Source organism: Bos taurus, chromosome 1 (genome assembly GCF_002263795.3).
Source record: "Bos taurus isolate L1 Dominette 01449 registration number 42190680 breed Hereford chromosome 1, ARS-UCD2.0, whole genome shotgun sequence".
Classification (NCBI taxonomy): domain Eukaryota; kingdom Metazoa; phylum Chordata; class Mammalia; order Artiodactyla; family Bovidae; genus Bos; species Bos taurus.
This window is the reverse complement of record NC_037328.1, coordinates 89722589-89747264: the sequence shown is the minus strand read 5'-3', so window position 1 is coordinate 89747264 and position 24676 is coordinate 89722589.

Genomic DNA, 24676 nt, shown 5'->3' with positions numbered 1-24676 from the left:
GATGTGTAGTTTTGGGACTTTGTGTCCAGTCAAAATTGTGCTGGGGAAAAGGGTTTTGAGGTCCCCACTGGAAATGCTAAACAGTGGAACAGACAGGTTTCAGAGCAGACTGCAGCAGCTGGAGTCAACCAGCCCCTAATGGGATTCAGGTTGCCTGGGTATTGGCAGTGAGTGGCTGGAGGGTCACACAGGAATCTGGGATCAGGGGTTGCCCACTTATCTGCTGCTCAAGTGCTGCCTAGAAAATCCTCTTGGAGTTTGTTGGCTACTAAAGGGATCATTACTGTTTTAGGATTTGGGAATTCTCTAATGTTTTGTCAGCAGGGAACCTGGGGACTGAATGGGATTCCGTTTTTCCAGGGGGCTGTGATGGTGGTCTCGGGGTAGTGCTGGTGCTGTGAGTGTGAAGTGGAAGGGGGAGGAAGGAGGACGGAGTCTCAGCTCTGGACTTAAGCTTCACCCTTGTCCTTCTGAACAGAGGCTGAAGTCTCTATCCTGGCTGAGTCTGAGTCCTGGCCACTTAACGATGGTACAGCTTGGGACAAGTTGCTTAACCTATCTGTGCGTCTCTTTCTCCACCACCAAAGTAACATCAAAAATAGTTAACTTGTGGTTACTGTGAGGACTCTATAAGCTAATATATTTGAAGTTTATTGCATGTAGTCAGTGCCAATAAATCATACGGATATTATTATTAGCTGTTAATGGATTTAGTTAGTAGTGAAAAATTGAATCTCTCTCTCCCCTTCTCTCCCTCTGCTTCGTATAAATCATATTCTCTGAATGTGTTCACATTATAGTTTAATATCTAAACATAAGGGAACTCTGAAAAAAGAAAGAGAATTTGGAACGTCACAAAATAACAGATATTTAACGTACATTTTCCTGCATATTTTATTGCCATTCAGTGTGGTAATTGTCTTTTATTCTTTATGCTTGCATTTGTGAAACCAATTTGGGGGTCATGAGAGCCCAGGAGATGAAGAAAGTGCTCCTTGGTTACCATGTAAGGGGCTGGCAAAATTTGACTTTGAATTAGCCAGGTTAAAATGAGCTTGTATTTTAATAAAATAACAATAAGACAGTCTAGGCAGCTGGGGAGTGGGAATTGTTTTGAATTACATACTCTTTGGAGAAAAAAGAGCTGTGATCAGAATAACAAGGTTTTACTGTACATCACATATTGTATGAATTCTGCTGTCTCTTAGAAATACCCTTTGTGTCTTTAGTCTTTTATGATTGTTGTGCCATTCTGGGAGCCACTCAGTCCTTTGTGTTATTCTATTGTCAGCCATCATGAAATAATTGAGATGACAATTATTTGCTTGTTTGGTTTCAAAAGTTTTCTGTGTTTAAGCCCTTCTATTGTCTGCCTCATGGTACCATGGTGTGATATATCATGTCTGCCTAGATTATAAGAACAAAAAGAGTCATGCTTTTATGCTCCCCCACCCCGACCCCCCCAGGAGAAGTCCCTTCTTAAACAGAGTTTACTGGAGATATATTAAAAGTACTATGAAAGTGAAGTCGCTCAGTCGTGTCCGATCCTTTGCGACCCCATGGGCAGTAGCCTGCACCAGGCTCCTCCGTCCGTGGGATTTTCTAGGCAAGAGTACTGGAGTGGGTTGCCATTTCCTTCTCCACGGAATCTTCCTGACCCAGGGATCAAACCCAGGTCTCCCGCATTGTAGACAGATGCTTTACCATCTGAGCCACCAGGGAAGTCCTAAAAGTACTATAGTGAACATTAAAAATAGTTGCAGCTATCCATGACTCAGATAGTTTATACACACCAAGATGGTAGATGAGGTCAAAGTCTCCCATGGGGTTTTTCAGTCTAATTTTATAAACCTCAAATCAAAGCAGATAGATTGACAGTGAGAGATAGGACTTGAGATTAGACTTGTTAGAAAACTCAGGAAACATGGTAGGTATTGCAAACATCACCACTTACCAGTTACTTAACTCTTCTGAGTCCCCTTATTTGTGTAAAAAAAAAAATACCCCCAAAACCAAAAAGAGGGATTGGGAAATAATAGTTTTTGCCTCATGGAGTTATTTTGAGGCTCCAATGAGATGATGCAGGTAAAAGCACTAAGCCTGGTACATGATAAGGGCTCCTTAAATAGTAATGTTGTATTTCAGGATGGTTTCAGCCCTGGCTGCATTCTCCTGGGTGTGCCTAACTACCAGCATTTGCTCAGAATCAGAACTCTGGATTGCAGGTGATGTGAAGGTCTGTTTCCTTCCTTGGCTTTCTGGGCTGACCTCCCAGTTCTGCTCCCTCGCCTGACTCTGAGAGGGTTTCCCCTATGGCTCAGCTGGTAAAGAATCTGCCTGCAATGTGGGAGACCTGGGTTTGATCCCTGGGTTGGGAAGATCCTCTGGAGAAGGGAAAGGCTACCCACTCCAGTATTCTGGCCTAGAGAATATATATAGTCCATGGGGTCGCAAAAAGTCAGACACGACTGAATCACTTTCACTTCACTGACTCTGAGAGTTGCATGGGCACAGATGGGAAAGAGCCATTGACTGTTACAAATGTCCATTGGGATGTGAAGGAAGAGTCTGATCCTGAATTTTGCATTTGAAACAGTTGCTTAAATCTGTTATTCTAGAAACACATGTGCTTATGTAAACACGTGCATGTACTATGCACATCCACATGTAAAGCTCAGATATTGTCCACAGGAGAACAAAATATCTTGATGAAAATGAATAATTCAGCTAATCACCCAGATGTGTTAGCTATATGGTGCTGCACAGCTGGGTGATCTGAAACAGATAGCTGTTTGGTGACTTGCAAATAAAGCATGAAGATAATAGAATCTCCCTTTTTTCCTCCAGATTTTTGGCATCACTTAGACATAATCTAAATGATATGGCAACATATGGTAAAATCTCTCACATTCAAAGGCATACAAGCAGCTAGCTAACACTTTCTACTAAAAAAACTTGCTCATAGGTATTTTGATGAATCTAAAATTCTTACAAAGCACATCGTTTGAAAGAAATATGGCAGCGAAACAAACTGCTGCATTCAAAGCAGGGGTATTGAAAGGCGTCAGGCAAACACTTTTAACCTCATGTTTGTGTGCAGTCTGGTCAAAATAGAATAGATTTTCTTTTATGGAAGGAGTTTCAAAAGGGGCGAAAAGACAAAGATTCAGTGTTTGAAGGAAATCCTTCAGGTTTGCCTAAACTTTGGCATCTAGCTATTCTCATTAAATAAGCATTTTTGGCTTCTGATGTGTCCAGTTTGAAGGAACCAGTTCAATGTTATGCTTTGAAATTAATTACTGTGGAAAGTCTTTGTAAATGTGACTGTGAAATAGAAATCAAGTTAGACCGGAAGCAAAGTGAATGAGCGGGAAGCTAAAATAAATACCATGGCAGCATGTGAGAGGTGGAAGTTAAGTTTTTAGACCATCAGCATGTTAGTTTTAATTCCCAGATTCAAATCTTTAAGAGCTTTTCTGAAGCTAATGGGATGATTGATGTTCCAGGGAAAGAAGAGAACCAGTGTGCTGGATTTTTCATTCTAGGTGCAGAGTTTTAAAGAATTATGGAGTGTAAGAATTGAATGAGACTAAGAGAACAGCTCGGAGAAGGCAATGGCACCACACTCCAGTACTCTTGCCTGGAAAATCCCGTGGGCGGAGGATCCTGGTAGGCTGCAGTCCATGGGGTTGCTAAGAGTTGGACACGACTGAGTGACTTCACTTTCACTTTTCACTTTCATGTATTGGAGAAGGAAATGGCAACCCACTCCAGTGTTCTTGCCTGGAGAATCCCAGGGACGGGGGAGCCTGGTGGGCCGCTGTCTATGGGGTCGCACAGAGTCGGACACGACGGAAGCGACTTAGCAAGAGAACAGCTATCCAGGGTCACAAGTATAGATGCTCTAGAGCCCATGCAAGTAATTCATGGGAATGAAGCTGGGCAGCGAGTAGGCACATAAGCACACAATGAGTAGCTCCATGCATCACTCGGGAAAGGTGGGAACATTCTGGTGCAAAGAATCAGCTCCAGTTTATTGCTGCCATGCAGGAAGCTGACCCAACCTTAGCAGCTGCTCCAACTTTTCAAGAAAATCTGGAATTCTAGGTTTTATGGAATGTTTCCACAATATTTATGATTTTTCTCATTCAGTGATCAGCCTACTGATCTCCAGCTTGCTGTTTTTCATCTAGTCTAACCACACATCTTAATAGATGTGGAAGCCAGCCTGAGAGAAGTGAGTGCCTTGCTGAAAGTCCAATGGCTAGGTGGCAGCACTGGAACTCGAACCCAGATCACCTCCCTTTTCTGCTGCATTATTGCCACGGTGAGCATAGCATTCTACCCGTAACAGGATTCAACAAGGGATTGCTAGATAATTTCCATGGATTAGTAAAGGTTTTCATAACTATGCTCTAGCACACCCCCGAAGGGCTTCCCTAGTGGCTCAGTGCTAAAGAATCCTCCTGCCAGTGCAGGAGACACCAGTTCAGTCCCTGGGTTGGAAATTCCCCTGGAGGAGGAAATGGCAACCCACTCCGGTATTCTTGCCTGGGAAATCCTATGGACAGAGAAGCCTGGTGGGGTACAGTCCATGGGGTTGCAAAGAGTCAGACACAACTGAGCGACTAAACAACAGCAACAGCAATAACACCCCTGACACTATCCCTAAGATACTTAACACATTTTTGTCATTTGTCTTTCTTTTTAAATGTTGTTTCAATTTTTCTTTGTATTACTTCATTCAGCTCATTTTTTTCTTTACTGTATTTAATATTTTTCTCTTCGTTGAACAATGCTTCCATACTCTCTGTATTTCACATATATCATCCAAGTTTCTGTATTTGGCTCTTATTCCTTAGAACTCAGTCTCTCAAGGTCTGAAAGTATCTTTAATTGATTATATCTTTTCTGTATATTGCTATGTACTCATTAGAGGGGATAAAATTTAAATTTGTAAATTGGAACATTAGGCTAATGGAGTCAGTTGTTGTTGTTGTTAGTCAGTTGCTCAATTGTGTCTGACTCTTTGTGACCCAATGCACTGTTGCACACCAGGCTTCCCTGTCCTTCCCCATCTCCTGGAGCTTGCTCAAACTCATGTGCATTGAGTCGATGATGCCATCCAACCATCTCATCCTCTGTCAGCCCCCTTCTCCTCCTGCCCTCAATCTTTCCCAGCATAAGGGGCTTTTCCAATGAACTGGCTCTTCGTCTCTGGTGGCCAGAGTATTGGAGCTTCAGCTTCAGCATCAGTCCTTCCAGTGAAGATTCAGGGTTGATTTCCCTTAGGATGGACTGGTTTGATCTCCTTGCTGTCCAAGGGAGTCAGTTAGCAAATCCATTTTCCATGAAGGATGCCACTGTGTACTCCTCAGAGAATATGAGGAGAATGTCCACCTGTCTTCAAGCCTTCAGATCTTGAATTCAGTGCCTGTAAGAGAAGAAGCACTTATACAGAGAGATAAATATATACTCTGGCTGGGACTTCTTTCTGTGACTTCAAATAATTTTTGGAAAACTTTGTTTCCAAAGGCATAAGGTACAGAGAAAGGAAAACTACTCTTGTGAAGACATAAGGGTGAAACAGTAAGGACTCTATTACTATGGAGCTGTTAGCCACACTCACACACGTAGAAACCAGACTAGGACCTCCGTTGTTCACACTTGTATTTAGGCTTGATGGGAAACTATGCTGTGATTCTGTTACTGAGCGTCTCCTCCATTTGAAGAGCACTTAGTTCCCAAAGGACTTCCACATGGTACTATTCTTCTTTTATCATGGGAAACCTGAGGCTCAGAGGAGGTGAGTTTTTGTCATTGCTCAATACTTCACAGACCAGTCATAGAAAGAGAGAGACTAGAACTTGATCAGCTCCATTGCTCTTTCTCTGAGCTCTCTCTCAGCTTTGGGGTTGTTCTCACTAGCCTCCATGTCACGACGATCCATGTTAGATGACCTGCTGAAACAATTATGCACATTCGCCTACCCTAGGTAGTGCCATTAAAGACAATGGCTATCCATGGAAGTGATTAAATATATTAATAAAAGATCTCTAACTCTCAGACTCTCAATTCTTTGTGCATGAGGACTGTTATGGTAAGAAAAGGAAGAAATGTTTTCCTGAGTGGGATTTTCATACTAGCAAATTGGCTGTTCTGTCTTAAATTCATAGTGTTACTAACTGGCCTTAGAATTTGTGTTCTGGGCTGTGCATATGCTAAGTAGCAATTTTCCCTACTTGTTTGATTATGGAATAGCACACACATTTTACCTTATGAAAAAAAGAAACAGCTTGTGCTGCCTCAGGAGGAAACATCTCATCTAATAATTATGCTTTGAGACATTGGCATAGCTAGATGCTGACCCATGAGCAGGCCAGGGAAAGAAACATGGAAAAAGCAGTTTTGTTCTGGGCTTTTTCCTCAACTGGATTTAAAAACAAACATCCTTAGAGCAAAGCACTGAAGGGTGAGAGGCAGCAAAGCGGCAGATTATTAAAGCATTCATCATACAATTGCAGGCAGGCCCAGGAAGGGTACCAGTCTTGCCAGGGCTGTCTGGATGAAAACTTCTTGTAAATGTTCAAGAGTCCCCAGAAGAACTCTCTAGGCAGGAGAAAGGGAAGGGCTGAGTGACTCCCTTGCAAGTCTGCTTCAATAGTTTCTGAACTGTAGCTTCTGAAACCTTTCAAGGAAAGGGTCAGTTACATGTGGGAAGTTGAGCTTTGGGGATTGGAAGACTGGATATTTAGCATTACTTCAGTGATGGTATCCTGAGCATGGATTTTTATATACTTGTTCATTTATATGATTGAGAACTAAGTGTGTTCAATGTCAGGTACTTTTTCTTGTCTGATGAAATGATGGAATATGTCTTTTTGTATTTATAGATTCACTTTTAATTTTTAAGTCTGATTAACTTATACTGTAATTCAGTTCAGTTCCTATAGGTATGTAGTAAATTTTTGCTTTAGTCTCAGTACAACATCTGGTCAAATTGTCTATTTGGTTTCAACTTTGGCCTTGACCTTTAAGGCTAAGTAACCAGGGTCTTTAATGTTGCTGATGAAATCTCTGAAGTTGGGATGATCAATGACTGAGTGACTGTATTAGTTATCATCATGTATAATGTACATGATAAAATCAGTAGTAGGCACAAAGCATGTCTATCTGAATAACCTCATTAAGATACAGATAAGTATGCTATACGTAAGGGACTTTATATATTGAAATTTCCACTTAAAATACAAGTGTATGTTAATTATCATAAGAATATTTCAGTTATTGATCATAAATATTGATAATTTCATGAACAAAACAGCTAAGAACCTTCCAATAACTAGGGCTATAAATTGACAGTTAACAGACAGTAGATTAGCTCCCTGGCTTTAAGGGTTTATATGCTATTTGAACCAGCATATGTTTATAGGCAAATAAATGATACAAAAAAACATAAGAATAAAGGTTGCATTATATCATAGTTAGCTTCTTTGTAGAACTGTTTGCATTGCAAAAACTAAACAAAACTTTAACAATGGTATTTGATTTTTATTTATTTATTTTTTTTTAAATTTTATTTTATTTTTAAACTTTACATAATTGTATTAGTTTTGCCAAACATCAAAATGAATCCACCACAGGTATACATGTGTTCCCCATCCTGAACCCTCCTCCCTCCTCCCTCCCCATACCATCCCTCTGGGTCGTCCCAGTGCACTAGCCCCAAGCATCCAGTATCGTGCATCGAACCTGGACTGGCAACTCGTTTCTTACATGATATTTTACATGTTACAATGTCATTCTCCCAAATCTTCCCACCCTCTCCCTCTCCCACAGAGTCCATAAGACTGTTCTATACATCAGTGTCTCTTTTGCTGTCTCGTACACAGGGTTATTGTTACCATCTTTCTAAATTCCATATATATGCGTTAGAATACTGTATTTATGTTTTTCCTTCTGGCTTACTTCACTCTGTATAATAGGCTCCAGTTTCATCCACCTCATTAGAACTGATTCAAATGTATTCTTTTTAATGGCTGAGTAATACTCCATTGTGTATATGTACCACTGCTTTCTTATCCATTCATCTGCTGATGGACATCTAGGTTGCTTCCATGTCTTGGCTATTATAAACAGTGCTGCGATGAACATTGGGGTACACGTGTCTCTTTCCCTTCTGGTTTCCTCAGTGTGTATGCCCAGCAGTGGGGTTGCTGGATCATAAGGCAGTTCTATTTCCAGTTTTTTAAGGAATCTCCACACTGTTCTCCATAGTGGCTGTACTAGTTTGCATTCCCACCAACAGTGTAAGAGGGTTCCCTTTTCTCCACACCCTCTCCAGCATTTATTATTTGTAGACTTTTGGATCGCAGCCATTCTGACTGGTGTGAAATGGTACCTCATAGTGGTTTTGATTTGCATTTCTCTGATAATGAGTGATGTTGAGCATCTTTTCATGTGTTTGTTAGCCATCTGTATGTCTTTTTTGGAGAAATGTCTATTTAGTTCTTTGGCCCATTTTTAGATTGGGTCGTTTATTTTTCTGGAGTTGAGCTGTAGGAGTTGCTTGTATATTTTTGAGATTAGTTGTTTGTCGGTTGCTTCATTTGCTATTATTTTCTCCCATTCTGAAGGCTGTCTTTTCACCTTGCTAATAGTTTCCTTTGATGTGCAGAAGCTTTTAAGGTTAATTAGGTCCCATTTGTTTATTTTTGCTTTTATTTCCAATATTCTGGGAGGTGGGTCATAGAGGATCCTGCTGTGATGTATGTCGGAGAGTGTTTTGCCTATGTTCTCCTCTAGGAGTTTTATAGTTTCTGGTCTTACGTTTAGATCTTTAATCCATTTTGAGTTTATTTTTGTGTATGGTGTTAGAAAGTGGTCCAGTTTCATTCTTTTACAAGTGGTTGACCAGATTTCCCAGCACCACTTGTTAAAGAGATTGTCTTTAATCCATTGTATATTCTTGCCTCCTTTGTCGAAGATAAGGTGTCCATATGTGCGTGGATTTATCTCTGGGCTTTCTATTTTATTCCATTGATCAATATTTCTGTCTTTGTGCCAGTACCATACTGTCTTGATAACTGTGGCTTTGTAGTAGAGCCTGAAGTCAGGTAGGTTGATTCCTCCAGTTCCATTCTTCTTTCTCAAGATCGCTTTGGCTATTCGAGGTTTTTTGTATTTCCATACAAATTGTGAAATTATTTGTTCTAGCTCTGTGAAGAATACTGTTGGTAGCTTGATAGGGATTGCGTTGAATCTATAAATTGCTTTGGGTAGTATACTCATTTTCACTATATTGATTCTTCCAATCCATGAACATGGTATATTTCTCCATCTATTAGTGTCCTCTTTGATTTCTTTCACCAGTGTTTTATAGTTTTCTATATATAGGTCTTTAGTTTCTTTAGGTAGATATATTCCTAAGTATTTTATTCTTTCTGTTGCAATGGTGAATGGAATTGTTTCCTTAATTTCTCTTTCTGTTTTCTCATTATTAGTGTATAGGAATGCAAGGGATTTCTGTGTGTTGATTTTATATCCTGCAACTTTACTGTAGTCATTGATTATTTCTAGTAATTTTCTGGTGGAGTCTTTAGGGTTTTCTATGTAGAGGATCATGTCATCTGCAAATAGTGAGAGTTTTACTTCTTCTTTTCCAATTTGGATTCCTTTTATTTCTTTTTCTGCTCTGATTGCTGTGGCCAAAACTTCCAAAACTATGTTGAATAGTAATGGTGAAAGTGGGCACCCTTGTCTTGTTCCTGACTTTAGAGGAAATGCTTTCAATTTTTCACCATTGAGGATAATATTTGCAGTGGGTTTGTCATATATAGCTTTTATTATGTTGAGGTATGTTCCTTCTATTCCTGCTTTCTGGAGAGTTTTTATCATAAATGGATGTTGAATTTTGTCAAAGGCTTTCTCTGCATCTATTGAGATAATCATATGGTTTTTATTTTTCAATTTGTTAATGTGGTGTATTACATTGATTGATTTGCGGATATTGAAGAATCCTTGCATCCCTGGGATAAAACCCACTTGATCATGGTGTATGATCTTTTTAATGTGTTGTTGGATTCTGATTGCTAGAATTTTGTTAAGGATTTTTGCATCTATGTTCATCAGTGATATTGGCCTGTAGTTTTCTTTTTTTGTGGGATCTTTGTCAGGTTTTGGTATTAGGGTGATGGTGGCCTCATAGAATGAGTTTGGAAGTTTACCTTCCTCTGCAATTTTCTGGAAGAGTTTGAGCAGGATAGGTGTTAGCTCTTCTCTAAATTTTTGGTAGAATTCAGCTGTGAAGCCGTCTGGACCGGGGCTTTTGTTTGCTGGAAGATTTTTGATTACAGTTTCAATTTCCGTGCTTGTGATGGGTCTGTTAAGATTTTCTATTTCTTCCTGGTCCAGTTTTGGAAAGTTGTACTTTTCTAAGAATTTGTCCATTTCTTCCACGTTGTCCATTTTATTGGCATATAATTGTTGATAGTAGTCTCTTATGATCCTTTGTATTTCTGTGTTGTCTGTTGTGATCTCTCCATTTTCGTTTCTAATTTTGTTGATTTGATTTTTCTCCCTTTGTTTCTTGATGAGTCTGGCTAATGGTTTGTCAATTTTATTTATCCTTTCAAAGAACCAGCTTTTGGTTTTGTTGATTTTTGCTATGGTCTCTTTTGTTTCTTTTGCATTTATTTCTGCTCTAATTTTTAAGATTTCTTTCCTTCTACTAACCCTGGGGTTCTTCATTTCTTCCTTTTCTAGTTGCTTTAGGTGTAGAGTTAGGTTATTTATTTGACTTTTTTCTTGTTTCTTGAGGTGTGCCTGTATTGCTATGAACTTTCCCCTTAGGACTGCTTTTACTGTGTCCCACAGGTTTTGGGTTGTTGTGTTTTCATTTTCATTCGTTTCTATGCAAATTTTGATTTCTTTTTTGATTTCTTCTGTGATTTGTTGGTTATTCAGCAGTGTGTTGTTCAGCCTCCATATGTTGGAATTTTTAATAGTTTTTCTCCTGTAATTGAGATCTAATCTTACTGCATTGTGGTCAGAAAAAATGCTTGGAATGATTTCTATCTTTTTGAATTTACCAAGGCTAGCTTTATGGCCCAGGATGTGATCTATCCTGGAGAAGGTTCCATGTGCGCTTGAGAAAAAGGTGAAATTCATTGTTTTGGGATGAAATGACCTATAGATATCAATTAGGTCTAACTGGTCTATTGTATCGTTTAAAGTTTGTGTTTCCTTGTTAATTTTATGTTTAGTTGATCTATCCATAGGTGTAAGTGGGGTATTAAAGTCTCCCACTATTATTGTGTTATTGTTAATTTCTCCTTTCATACTTGTTAGCATTTGTCTTACGTACTGTGGTGCTCCCGTGTTGGGTGCATATATATTTATAATTGTTATATCTTCTTCTTGGATTGATCCTTTGATCATTATGTAGTGACCTTCTTTGTCTCTTTTCACAGCCTTTGTTTTAAAGTCTATTTTATCTGATATGAGTATTGCTACTCCTGCTTTCTTTTGGTCCCTATTTGCATGGAAAATCTTTTTCCAGCCCTTCACTTTCAGTCTGTATGTGTCCCCTGTTTTGAGGTGGGTCTCTTGTAGACAACATATGTAGGGGTCTTGTTTTTGTATCCATTCAGCCAGTCTTTGTCTTTTGGTTGGGGCATTCAACCCATTTACGTTTAAGGTAATTACTGATAAGTATGTTCCCGTTGCCATTTATTTTATTGTTTTGGGTTCGAGTTTATGCACCGTTTTTGTGTTTCCTGTCTAGAGAATATCCTTTAGTATTTGTTGGAGAGCTGGTTTGGTGGTGCAGAATTCTCTCAGCTTTTGCTTGTATGAAAAGCTTTTGATTTCTCCTTCATGCTTGAATGAGATCCTTGCTGGGTACAATAATCTGGGCTGTAGGTTATTTTCTTTCATCATTTTAAGTATGTCTTGCCATTCCCTCCTGGCTTGAAGAGTTTCTATTGAAAGATCAGCTGTTATCCTTATGGGAATTCCCTTGTGTGTTATTTGTTGTTTTTCCCTTGCTGCTTTTAATATTTGTTCTTTGTGTTTGATCTTTGTTAATTTGATTAATATGTGTCTTGGGGTGTTTCTCCTTGGGTTTATCCTGTTTGGGACTCTCTGGGTTTCTTGGACTTGGGTGATTATTTCCTTCCCCATTTTAGGGAAGTTTTCCACTATTATCTCCTCAAGTATTTTCTCATGGTCTTTCTTTTTGTCTTCTTCTTCTGGAACCCCTATGATTCGAATGTTGTAGCGTTTAATATTGTCCTGGAGGTCTCTGAGATTGTCCTCATTTCTTTTAATTCGTTTTTCTTTTATCCTCTCTGATTCATTTATTTCTACCATTCTGTCTTCTAATTCACTAATCCTGTCTTCTGCCTCTGTTATTCTACTATTTGTTGCCTCCAGAGTGTTTTTAATTTCACTTATTGCATTATTCATTATATATTGACTCTTTTTTATTTCTTCTAGGTCCTTGTTAAACCTTTCTTGCATCTTCTCAATCCTTGTCTCCAGGCTATTTATCTGTGATTCCATTTTAGTTTCAAGATTTTGGATCAATTTCACTATCATTATTCGGAATTCTTTATCAGGTAGATTCCCTATCTCTTCCTCTTTTGTTTGGTTTGGTGGGCATTTATCCTGTTCCTTTATCTGCTGAGTATTCCTCTGTCTCTTCATCTTGTTTAAATTGCTGAGTTTGGGGTGTCCTTTCTGTATTCTGGCAGTTTGTGGAGTTCTCTTTATTGTGGTGTTTCCTCGCTGTGTGTGGGTTTGTACAGGTGGCTTGTCAAGGTTTCCTGGTTAGGGAAGCTTGTGTCGGTGTTCTGGTGGGTGGAGCTGTATTTCTTCTCTCTGGAGTGCAATGAAATGTCCAGTAATGAGTTATGAGATGTCTATAGTTTTGGGGTGACTTTGGGCAGCCTGTATCTTGAAGCTCAGGGCTGTGTTTCTTTGTTGCTGGAGAATTTGCTTGGTATGTCTTGCCCTGGAACTTATTGGCCCTTGTGTGGTGCTTGGTTTCAGTGTCGGTATGGAGGCATTTGATGAGCTCCTGTGAATGAACGTTCCTTGGAGTCAGGAGTTCCCTGGAGTCAGGGTTTGGACTTAAGTCTCCTGCTTCCGATTATCGGTCTTATTTTTACAGTACTTTCAAAACTTCTCCTTCTATACAGCACCATTGATAAAACATCTACATTAAAGATGATAAGTTTCTCTACAGTGAGGGTCACTCAGAGAGGTTCACAGGGTTACATGGAGAAGAGAAGAGGGAGGAGGGAGTTAGAGGTGACCCAAATGAGATGAGGTGAATCAATAGTGGAGAGAGTGGGCTAGCCAGTAGTCACTTCCTTATGTGCACTCCACAACTGGACCACTCAGAGATGTTCACGGGGTTATACAGAGAAGAGAAGAAGGAGGAGGGTAACAGAGGTGGCCAGAAGGATAAAAGGGGGGAATGAAAAGGAGGGAGACAGATCCAGCCAGTAATCAGTTCCCTAAGTGTTCTCCACCGTCTGGAACACACAGAAATTCACAGAGTTGGGTAGAGTAGAGAGGGGTTAGGGAGGAGACACAGGCGACCTGGTGGAGAAAAAGGAGGGTCCAAAGGGAGAGAGAGCAGTCAAGCCAGTAATCTCACTCCCTAGTGAAAAATGGGTCCTGAAGATTGGGTCCTTAAAGGTACAAAATTGGTAACAAATACATAAAAGCAAAAATTAAAAATCTGGAGTAGAGTTTGGAATTTCAAAAATACGATGTTAAAGAAAAGAAGAAGGAAAAGAAAGAGAGAAAGAACGAACAAACAAAACAAACAAGGTCGCGAAAATTATAAAGAAAGTACAGGTACAAAATTGATAACTAATACCAGAAAGCGAAAATTAAAAATCTAGAGTAGAGTTTGGAATTTCAAAAATACGATGTTAAAGAAAAGAAGAAGGAAAAGAAAGAGAGAAAAAATGAACAAACAAAAACAAACAAGGTCGCGAAAATTATAAAGAAAGTACAGGTACAAAATTGATAACTAATACCAGAAAGCAAAAATTAAAAATCTAGAGTAGAGTTTGGAATTTCAAAAATAGAATGTTTAAAAAAAAAAAAAAAAAAAAAGAAGAAGAAGAAAAATAAAGAGAGAAAACAAACAAACAAATACGAACAATGTCACAAAAATTATACAGAAAATACAGGTACAAAATTGATATCAAATACCAAAAAGCATAAATTAAAAATCTAGAGTAAAGTTTGGAATTTCAGATATACAATGTTATATAAAAGAAGAAGAGAAAGAAACAGAGAAGAAGGAAAAAAAAAAAAAGTCACAGAAATTATATAAAAAAAACTATAGGTACAAAATTGATAACATATACCAAAAAGCGAAAATTAAAAATCTAGAGTAGAGTTTGGAATTTCAAAAATACAATGTTAAAGAAAAGAAGAAAAAAACAAAAACAAACAAACAAAAGAAACAAGGTCAAAAAATTATAAAATATATATATATGAAGTTTGCTGAAGAAGAAAAAAATAGGGTCTTTTTTTTTTTTTTTTGCAAAGTAATAGGTTATAAAAGTGAAAATTAAAGGAACAATAGAGGACTTAAAATTTTTTTTTTTTTTAATTAAAAAAAAAGAAAGAATGATCGTAAAAATAATAAAAATATATCTAGGACTTTTTTGGTTTTTTTTTTTGTGGGTGTTGTGGGTTCAGTTCATTTTTGGCTAGTTCCTTGGTCAGATTTATATTTCTCAAGATCTATAGGCCCCTTCCTATGTAGTCCGTAGTAACCACAGGGTTTTGATCTGTTGCCTGTAGCTTCCAAGGCGTTTCCCTCTGTTATATCTTCTTCTGTTTGCTAGTCTCTTCAGTATCTGGTTTCCGCCCTGACTCAAAAGGCACGGTGGAGGACACTTTTTTTTTTTTTTTTTTTAGGCTTACTTGTTCAGTCGCGCTGTGGGGAGGGAGGGAGGGATGCTGCAAACAAACAACACAGGCGTGGGCTCGCAGTGCCTCAGCCACCCTGGGTCTGCCCCTGCTCACGGCGCGTGTAGCCTCCCTGTCCACACTGCTCGGACTCTAGGTTGTTCCGCCGGGAACAATCCGAGGCTGGCCCTGGGCTGCATGCACCTCCCAGGTCCAAGCCGCTCAGGTTCAGGCACTCAGGTAGTCCTCAGAGGCGCAGACTCAGTTGGGCCTGCGTTTTGTGCTCTTCCCAGGTCCGAGCGCCAATTTGCTCTTCCTAGGCGAGCGCCAATGCTGCGACTTATCGCCTCCCCGCCACTCGGTTATCTGGATGTAAAACCGGCGCACCTTCTCAGGCAGATGTTGACCATCCAGACCCCCAAGAAGTTTTAGTTAGCAAAGAAGCCTGCTTACAATTTTATAGATAATGTCTCTCTGGGGCTGCGATTGCCCCCTTCCGGCTCTGGCTGCCTGTCACCGGAGGGGGAAGGTCTGCAGCCGGCTATCTCTGTTCAGTCCTTTGTTCCGTGCGCGGGCCTGGCGGTCTTAGGTTAGGGCTGGCTTTTCGCGTGGTAGGTATCCCACAGTCTGGTTTGCTAGCCCAAATTATTTCGCTCAGATAGCACTCAGGGTATTCAGGCCAGATTCTTACTCTCAGCGATGCAGCCCACGCCGCGCCTCCCTGCCCAGCCCCGGTTTGCTAATGGCGGATGCAGGCGTCTGCGCTGCTTCTCTGCTGGGGGAGTTACCGTAGGGCTCGCAATCTGCGAGTTTTAAATTGTTTATTTATTTTTTCTCCCTGTTATGTTGCCCTCTGTGCTTCCAAAGCTCGGCACAGATTCGGCAGTGAGAAGGTTTCCTGATGTTTGGAAACTTCTCTCTTTTTAAGATTCCCTTCCCTGGACGGAACTCCGTCCCTCCCTCTTTTGTCTCTTTTTTTTTGTTTTTAATATTTTTTCCTACCTCCTTTCGAAGAGTTGGGTTGCTTTTCTGGGTGCCTGATGTCCTCTGCCAGCATTCAGAAGTTGTTTTGTGGAATTTACTCGACGTTTAAATGCTCTTTTGATGAATTTGTGGGGGAGAAAGTGTTCTCCCGGTCCTACTCCTCCGCCATCTTCCATTCCAGTCTCGGTATTTGATTTTTAGTTATTTCAGTTCAGTTCAGTTTGGTCGCTCAGTTGTGTCCAACTCTTTGCAACCCCATGAATCGCAGCACACCAGGCCTCCCTGTCCATCACCAACTCCCGGAGTTCACTCAAACTCACGTCCATTGAGTTGGTGATGCCATCCAGCCATCTTATCCTCTGTCGTCCCCTTCTCCTCCTGCCCCCAATCCCTCCCAGCATCAGGGTCTTTTCCAGTGAGTCAACTCTTCACACGAGGTGGCCAAAGTATTGGAGTTTCAGCCTCAGCATTAGTCCTTTCAATGAACACCCAGGACTGATCTCCTTTAGGATGGACTGGTTGGATCTCCTTGCAGTCCAAGGGACTCTCAAGAATCTTCTCCAACACCACAGTTCAAAAGCATCAATTCTTCGGCGCTCAGCTTTCTTCACAGTCCAACTCTCACATCCATACATGACCACTGGAAAAACCATAGCTTTGACTAGATGGACCTTTGTTGGCAAACTAATGTCTCTGCTTTTGAATATGCTATCTAGGCTGGACATAACTTTCCTTCCAAAGAGTAAGTGTCTTTTAATTTCATGGCTGCAGTCACCATCTGCAGTGATTTTAGAGCCCAAAAAATAAAGTCTGACACTGTTTCCACTGTTTCCCCATCTATTTCCCAGGAAGTGATGGGACCAGATGCCATGATCTTCGTTTTCTGAATGTTGAGTTTTAAGCCAACTTTTTCACTCTCCACTTTCACTTTCATCAACAGGCTTTTTAGTTTCTCCTTACTTTCTGCCATAAGGGTGGTGTCATCTGCATATCTGAGGTTATTGATATTTCTCCCACCATTCTTGATTCCAGCTTGTGCTTCTTCCAGCTCAGCATTTCTCATGATGTACTCTGCATATAAGTTAAATAAGCAGGGTGACAATATACAGGCTTCATGTACTCCAATTTGGAACCAGTCTGTTGTTCCATGTCCAGTTCTAACTGTTGCTTCCTGACCTGCATACAAATTTCTCAAGAGGCAGGTCAGGTGGTCTGGTATTCCCATCTCTTGAAGAATTTTCCCCAGTTGATTGTGATCCACACAGTCAAAAGCTTTGGCATAGTCAATAAAGCAGAAATAGATGTTTTTCTGGAATTCTCTTGCTTTTTTTGATGATCCAGCGGATGTTGGCAATTTGATCTCTGGTTCCTCTGCCTTTTCTAAAACCAGGTTGAACATCTGGAAGTTCACGGTTCACGTATTATTTAAATGTGCATTTTTTCCAAAAACAGTCCTGTTTAGGAAATTCTTCAAAGAGATATCATTATTTCTGCCAAATTTTAAAAGTCTGATTAGTAGCATTTTTAAAGTCAAGCTTATTAAGATATGATCTATGTATAGGGAAAGCTGCCCATTGTACATATACAGTTCAATGAGTTTTGACAAATGTAAAATAGTCATGTAATCATCATCACAATAAAAATCTAGACTATGTCTGTAATTAGTTTCCTCAGGCTGCCACTCCATAGTACCACAGATTAGGTGACTTAAACAAAGGAAGTGTGTCTTCTCAGTTCTGGAAGCTCTTCAACACATTTGTGGTAGGATAGTTTAGCTCATCATTTTTCCATCAGCCCAGAAAGTTCCCTTGTGCCCCTTTCCAGTCAGTCCTCTTTCCTGAGCCCAGCCCTTGACAATTCATTGATATTTCCCATCCCTATAGTCTGTGTTTCCCAGCTGTCTGTGCTGAGGCTTACTTGCCTGCCACATGGGAGCAGTGGCAGCATCCTGGTGCAGGGGTCTCCCTAGTGTAGGACCACACACATGCAGATGGGGGTCCAGACCCCAGCACTGTGAGTGTCTTCAGAGTTGGCTGGGTTGCTGAGCTGGACACACACATACACTGTCTCACCAGGACCAGCTAGCTGTGTCAGCCACATGTCTACCTCCTGGGTTACTCAGCACAGAGCATCCCTCCTAGTGTCAAGGTACCTGGAAGAAAGATGGGGTGATGACAATAAGGTTGCTAGGTGAAGTTGAGTAGCTGATTCTGGTCTAGGCAAGAAAAGCCTAGTGGTCAACCTTTCTCAAAAAGGTGCACATTTCCAGTATCCAGAGGGCTGGGCAATCTTCACTGACTGCCCCTTTCTTCGGGGCCAAGGATATCATCCTCCTTGTAAGAGGTCTTTCTTCAGATAAGGTGATTGATGAAATTATATCTTAAATAATACTAATGGCCATTGCCATTTGCAGACTATTCATAACATGACAGATATCAGTTCAAATGCTTTTAGGTAAGTTATAGTGAATTCCTGCACTAGTATAATTTTTCTCATTTAGCTGGGTCTTATTAAAATTTGTTGTTGCTCAGGCATTCAGTTGTGTCTGACTTTTTGCACCCCCAGGGACTGCAGCATACCAGGCGTCCCTGTCCTTCATTATCTCCCAGAGTTTGCTCAAAGTTACGTCCGTTGAGTCAATGATGCCATCCAACCAGCTCATCCTCTGTCACTCTCTTCTTCTCCTGCCCTCAATCTTCTCCTGCATCAGGGCATTTTCCAATGAACTAGCTCTTCGCATCAGGTGATCAAAGTATTGGAGCTTCGGCTTTGGCATCAGTCCTTCCAACTAATATTCATGGTAGATTTTCTTTAGGATTGGCTGGTTTGATCTTCTTGCTGTTCAAGGGACTCTCAAGGGCCTTCTCCAGCACAATTCAAAAGCATCAATTCTTAGGCGCTTAATCTTCTTTATGGTCCAGCTCTCACATCTGTACGTGACTACTAGAAAAACTATAGCTTTGACTATATGGACCTTTGTTGACAACGCAATGTCTCTCTAATTTTGTATGTATGTATTTCTCTGCTTTTGGAAACACATAAATGGAAGTTTAATGTGCTTGAGGCATTTGCCCAACTCTTACATCCTTTTTATATTCAAACTTATTTTCTGATACAGACAACCTAATGTGATATTGGACTTCCCAGATTTTCTCATTGTTTACTTTAGAGGTGTCATGAAAATCATCTTCATGAATTCCCCCCATCCTTGCCTTCAACAGAGGTCAAGCTGCCCTGAGCCTATGACGAGGAAGAAGATGGAGGATGAGATGCTAATGATGATAAATGATAAACATAAAATCACTTCCTGCCTTTTTTTCTAGAACATACTACAACAAATAAGATATTTAAAAATTTGTGGTCTCATTTTTTCCCTCTAAGCACAGTTTGTATTGATCTTTCTAAAGGAAACCCTCCAATATGGGTCCTGTGTAACTGGAAGACACCAGAGAAGTTCCTTTGTTTTTAACATCATAACATTTCAGAGAGAAACATCTTAGCCTGAAGACAGTGGAATTAATAAAATTATTTTTTTAAAACAAATGAAGAAGCTGAAGCCAGGGAAATTTCCATAACTTGATCAGAGTCATAGAAACTGCTTCCTGACTGACTGGTTCTCAATTTCCTGCCTGTTCTATGCTTCCATCCCACCTCTCAGAAGTAGCTGCTAAGTCTGACTCTGTGCGACCCCATAGATGGCAGCCCACCAAGGCTCCTCTGTCCCTGGGATTCTCCAGGCAAGAACACTGGAGTGGGTTGCCATTTCCTTCTCCAATGCATGAAAGTGAAAAGTGAAAGGGAAGTTGCTCAGTCGTGTCAGACTCCTAGCAACCCCATGGACTGCAGCCTACCAAGCTCCTCCATCCATGGGATTTTCCAGGCAAGAGTACTGGAGTGGAGTGCCACTGCCTTCTCCGTCTCAAAAGTAGAGGTAGGTGAAATTCCCACCATTGGAGTTAAATTTTTTTTTCTGGTCTAAGGCAGCATTGACATATGGGATTCATTTTATGTTCCAACTTGAATATATTTGAAATGGTTACCAAAAGCACTATGTTGAGCAGAATTTTGAATGTACACCTGAGCTTAATGTGAAAAGGTGTCATAATCGTTTTCTGGTGTCTGAGTATAGGTTGGGAATAGTGGCAGCATCTGTATCTGCCAATCCTGGGGTAAGGCAGTGCCACGCCAGTTGTTTTTTTTTTAAGAAACATCGTTCAGAATAATACATTAATGTTAACTTGTACATATATCTTATCATCTGTTAGTAACTACTGGAGCTAGGTGAGATTTGAAGAAGAAGGAGACCTATGGATCTGGCACTTGAAGTTGCTCTCAGATGACAGACTCAGTTGGGGAAAGGCAGAAGTGATGGGTGGGAATCTGGGCCAGCAAGAACTGTCAGTGCGGAACGAGTGCCTTGGTCTATAGCAGAGCTGTGGCTAGTGCCAACAAGCAGAAAGGATTCAGAAATCAGAGATGGGGAGGTGCTAGAGTGACCGATTGTCCCAGTTTTAACACAGTGGTAGTCCCGGGCAAACTAGATGGATTGGCTATACTGGAAAGCACAAACAGAACTTTGGCCTATGTCATAGCTTAAAGTGAACACACTATTTGGTCAGTGCATTATCAAGCTATTGCTGTGATCATGCTACATACCAAACAACCCCCCAATTCTTAGTGGTTTGAAACCACCAGCACTTCTCTTTTTTGGTTCTATAGACCTGCTGCAGTTTGGACTCAGGCAGACTGTAGTTTGAGAACTACAGGTTTCCGCTGTGTGACTGTCATTCTCTTTGCACCTATGACTTTTAGAACAATTTCTTCTTATAGAAATGGATTGGACAAGAGGCCAATGCAAATTGTGCAGATATGCTTAAAGCCTTGGCTTGTGTCAAATACACTAAAGTTCCATTGGCTTAAGCAAAGTCATGTGGCCAAACTCAGTATCAATGGGGTAGAGAAACATACCCCACTTTTAATGATGCCATATCCTGTTTAGTCATGTGGCAAAGTTCATGGATGGATATGCCTTCAATAAAGAGGGAGTAAGGCCTGGGACCACTATTCAATCTATGAAGTCAGTAAGTAATCTGTGTCCAGACCCAAACAAGTGTATCCATATTTCTCCAGCACCGGCATATTAGGTGCCCCATAACTGTGTGAAAAATGAATGAATACCTCTAAAATAGGATTTTCTTATAATAAAGTGGTTCATGTTCCCATTTTTTCAAAAGTTGTCTGGCCCCTTTATTATTAGATGTTAGGAGCCTCCTGAGGGATGCTGTAGGTCAGATGTCCTAAATGGCTGTTAGGAAATCTTTCCTTCTCTTGTCCAGGAGTTTTTCCCCCTCTGCATTTCTCATCCTCCAGTTAGATGGCAGGCTCCTGGAAGCCTGGAGAAGTATTAGAGGTGTCCTGGCCCTTTCCAAACCAGGAAGACATAGTGACCTGCGTGTTCCAGGGACTGGTGCTAATTGTCCCCTCCAACGCTCTTCCTCAACACCTTACCTCCCCCCACCCACCCCTAGGGGTTGGCACATGGCTGGCTTGTGTTCCTAGAATACTGCTTGACTTGAAGATGAGGCTTGTGATTTAAAACCTTTTTATATTTCAGAATTAAATGCAGACATAATCACTACCCTTTCTTCCCCCACCGTCTGTCCCCACAGCCATTGTGTATGTGTGTGTGTAGTGTATTTGCTGAAATCATTTTAAATGTTTGCTATGATCCTGGTATTACATTTCCAATTTTGGATACTTTTGATTTTTTTTTTTTTTTTACTAAGCAATGAAAAGAACTGTTAGATGTGGAGAGAAAAATACTTGAAAAGTTAGCCTAATATTAGACGATCTTGTATGGAAGCTGAGCCTTCTCTGGCACACAGAGGAATTCAGAAGTGTCTGTGTCCCTTAGCAAGCACTCAGGTATTCTTTTATATTTAGGATCCAAAGTACCCAGGAAAGAGTCACAGATCACCTTAGGTCAAACCTAGCTTTCAGCTCTGAAGACTTCCAGCACAGACATCTGAGCTTGTTGCACAGCAGAAGCCACAGTTTCCTTTCAAGCTTAAAAATGTATTCAGCAGCTCAGAATGAAGCCGCAGGACTGAGCCAGCTGTGCTCCATGTATAGGCACAGGGCACTCCTCTTTACACAAAGCTGAGGGGACATGGCTGAACACAGAGTCTCTCCTATTTAACATAGACCCGTTCCTGAAGAGTTTGCTGTGCCAACATCCACTTTTAAATTTTGAAATTGTATTTGGAATTAATTGTTGCTGTGCGCTAAGAACTTGGCCTAAAGAAAATCCTCCCAAGTCTTAAAAAAGAAAAAGACTTGGCTGTGTCATAAATTTCATCATGTAGAATTGTCCTTTTTCACTGACTTCAATAAAAGACTGGAAGAGACTTTTGAAAAAATGTGTGGCCTCTAAATGATGTAATACCACATGACAGCAAGAGAGAAGAAATAGGGTGTTAATAGCACTTAAAAAGAATTACAGATCGTAAAGGCTTTCCTTGGATGCTGATCCATAGATGTTGTTTTGTGACGTATTGCTGATCTGTATTAAAATCCCAGGGACAAAACTGGGGTAGGGTCAGCCCAGGGATTTGCTTTCCTGCTATTGAAGTGTTTCAGAATTTTGATTTCTCCTTTCTCTTTACCTCCCATTGGTCCAGCCAGGTACATTGCAAGAACATTTCTGAGTTCTTTTCAGCACTTGAGACCTTTTTTCTATCTTCAAACCTTGAGGAATATAACACATTCTTGTCATTATCAATAAATCACAGTGACTGATTTTTCCCTGGGTGAATGTCTACAGGGGGTTCCTGTGTAGTTAGAAAAGAGTAACTTCCCTTCCCCCACCGCATGTGATCACTGTTGTTGACATGTATAAATCATTTCATGTTTATTTTGTATTTGATGCAAAGAGCCAGCTCATTGGAAAAGACCCTGATGCTGGGAAGGAGTGAGGGCAGGAGGAGAAGAGGGTGACAAAGGATAAGATGGTTGGATGGCATTACCAACTTAGGGGACATGAGTTTGAGCAAACTCTGGGAGATTGTGAAGGACAGGGAAGCCTGGTGTGCTGCAGTCCATGGGGTCACAAAGAGCTGGATATGACTTAGTGACTGAACAACAGTTTGCTTCCACCGTCTCTGTTCTCTGATTAACTTGGTCAGTCACTCTTTATACCTTGTAAGATGGACCTAATGATACCTGCTGTACCAAATAGTGGGGTAGTTCTGTGTCCTTCATGGAAATTGGAAATGTGGGATGTTGTTGAGTTGTTCCAAGGATTGGGTATCTATTGATATTAGTGGGAAGGGGCCAAAGATGCTTAATATTCAGCAATGCACAGGACAGTCCCACATAATAACTGGTTGCACTCCAAATAAGAACATTGCGAACAGATATGAACATTTTGTGAAAAGTTTAGCATGGCATTTGAATGCGGTTCATAGCTCATGTCAAGTACTGATGCCTTGTAATGAGACTGACTTCAGTTACACTCTTACCCATCTGCAAGAGGACACCTCTTTCTTGCTACTTGTTGTGAGACCAGTGGGTTCATCTTCTATTCATCTAAGCTCATTTAAGAAAATGACACTTCTAGTAATCACTATGATAAAAGTAACTATTCTTCAAGGAGCACATAATCATTCTCTAGGTACAGAACAAGGAAATTTTCATGCTTTAACCCATTTCTTCTTCAGGACAAACCTTGGAGCAGATGATAAGATTATCTAGTGCAGATGAGGAAGTTTTGGCTACCAAATCTTGCTAACTTTATTTCCAATCAAGAATCAGAGTTTCAAGGGGTGGAGAGGGTGGCTCGTTCCTTGGGCGACAAAGTGTGGTTCCTCTCCTCTCTTTGCTTCCCCTAGCCCTTCCCCTACTAAAAACAAACAAGATTAAGCAAATAAGCAAGAAAACCAAAGTGTGAGCTCTTTAATAAAGGCATTCAGGGCCACCAGTTTAGTCTGCACACATATAGTGTTCTTCCTGTTTCTGGAGATCACCCAACATGTGAGGCCTTGGTTTGATCAGGGCTCCCTGGAGCAGTGTGGTGTGACATTCCCTGGAATCCCTAATGGTATCATTTGTCTGAAACGTACCAGGTTTCTGACTCCAGCACGTACTGCGTGATGTATCTCGATGATTCTCTGGGATACTCCCAGCCATACTGTGGAGGCTGCTTGAAGCTTGGTCCTGATCTGGCAGATGGGGTCAAGATGGCTCCCAGAATCTTCATGTGTTAAATATAACAGGAATCTGTAAACATTCCCTTTGAGTGTTTTGCTCTAGAAATTTGTAAACTGGGAGGTGTCTGTAAGATGAGTTATTTAATCTTATAAATATTTTTCTCTATGTAAAGAGGAACTGCTTTGTATAAAGATCAACCTTAATTAGAAGAACATATGATGTCATTATGATATGGGTTTGTTGAAAGCCTAATAATTGGATTATCATTGTGGGCTGTCATTAAGTAGAACATCGCTCTAGATTACAGCAGTGACTTAACTTGAGTCAAAGAGCATTTTCTGAATTTGTTTTTCCCAGAGAGTCAGGCCACCCTCTTGACTGAAGTAATGTTTTTTTGTGGTTTGTATATAAGGATGTGTGCCATGTCCACATTTATCCATTTTTATTCCAATGAATAAGAAAAGCTGCTTTTTAATCTATTTAATTCATTTTCACAGATCAGTGCATTTGCAAGAGTGGAGAGCAGAGACATGAGGTGAAATGG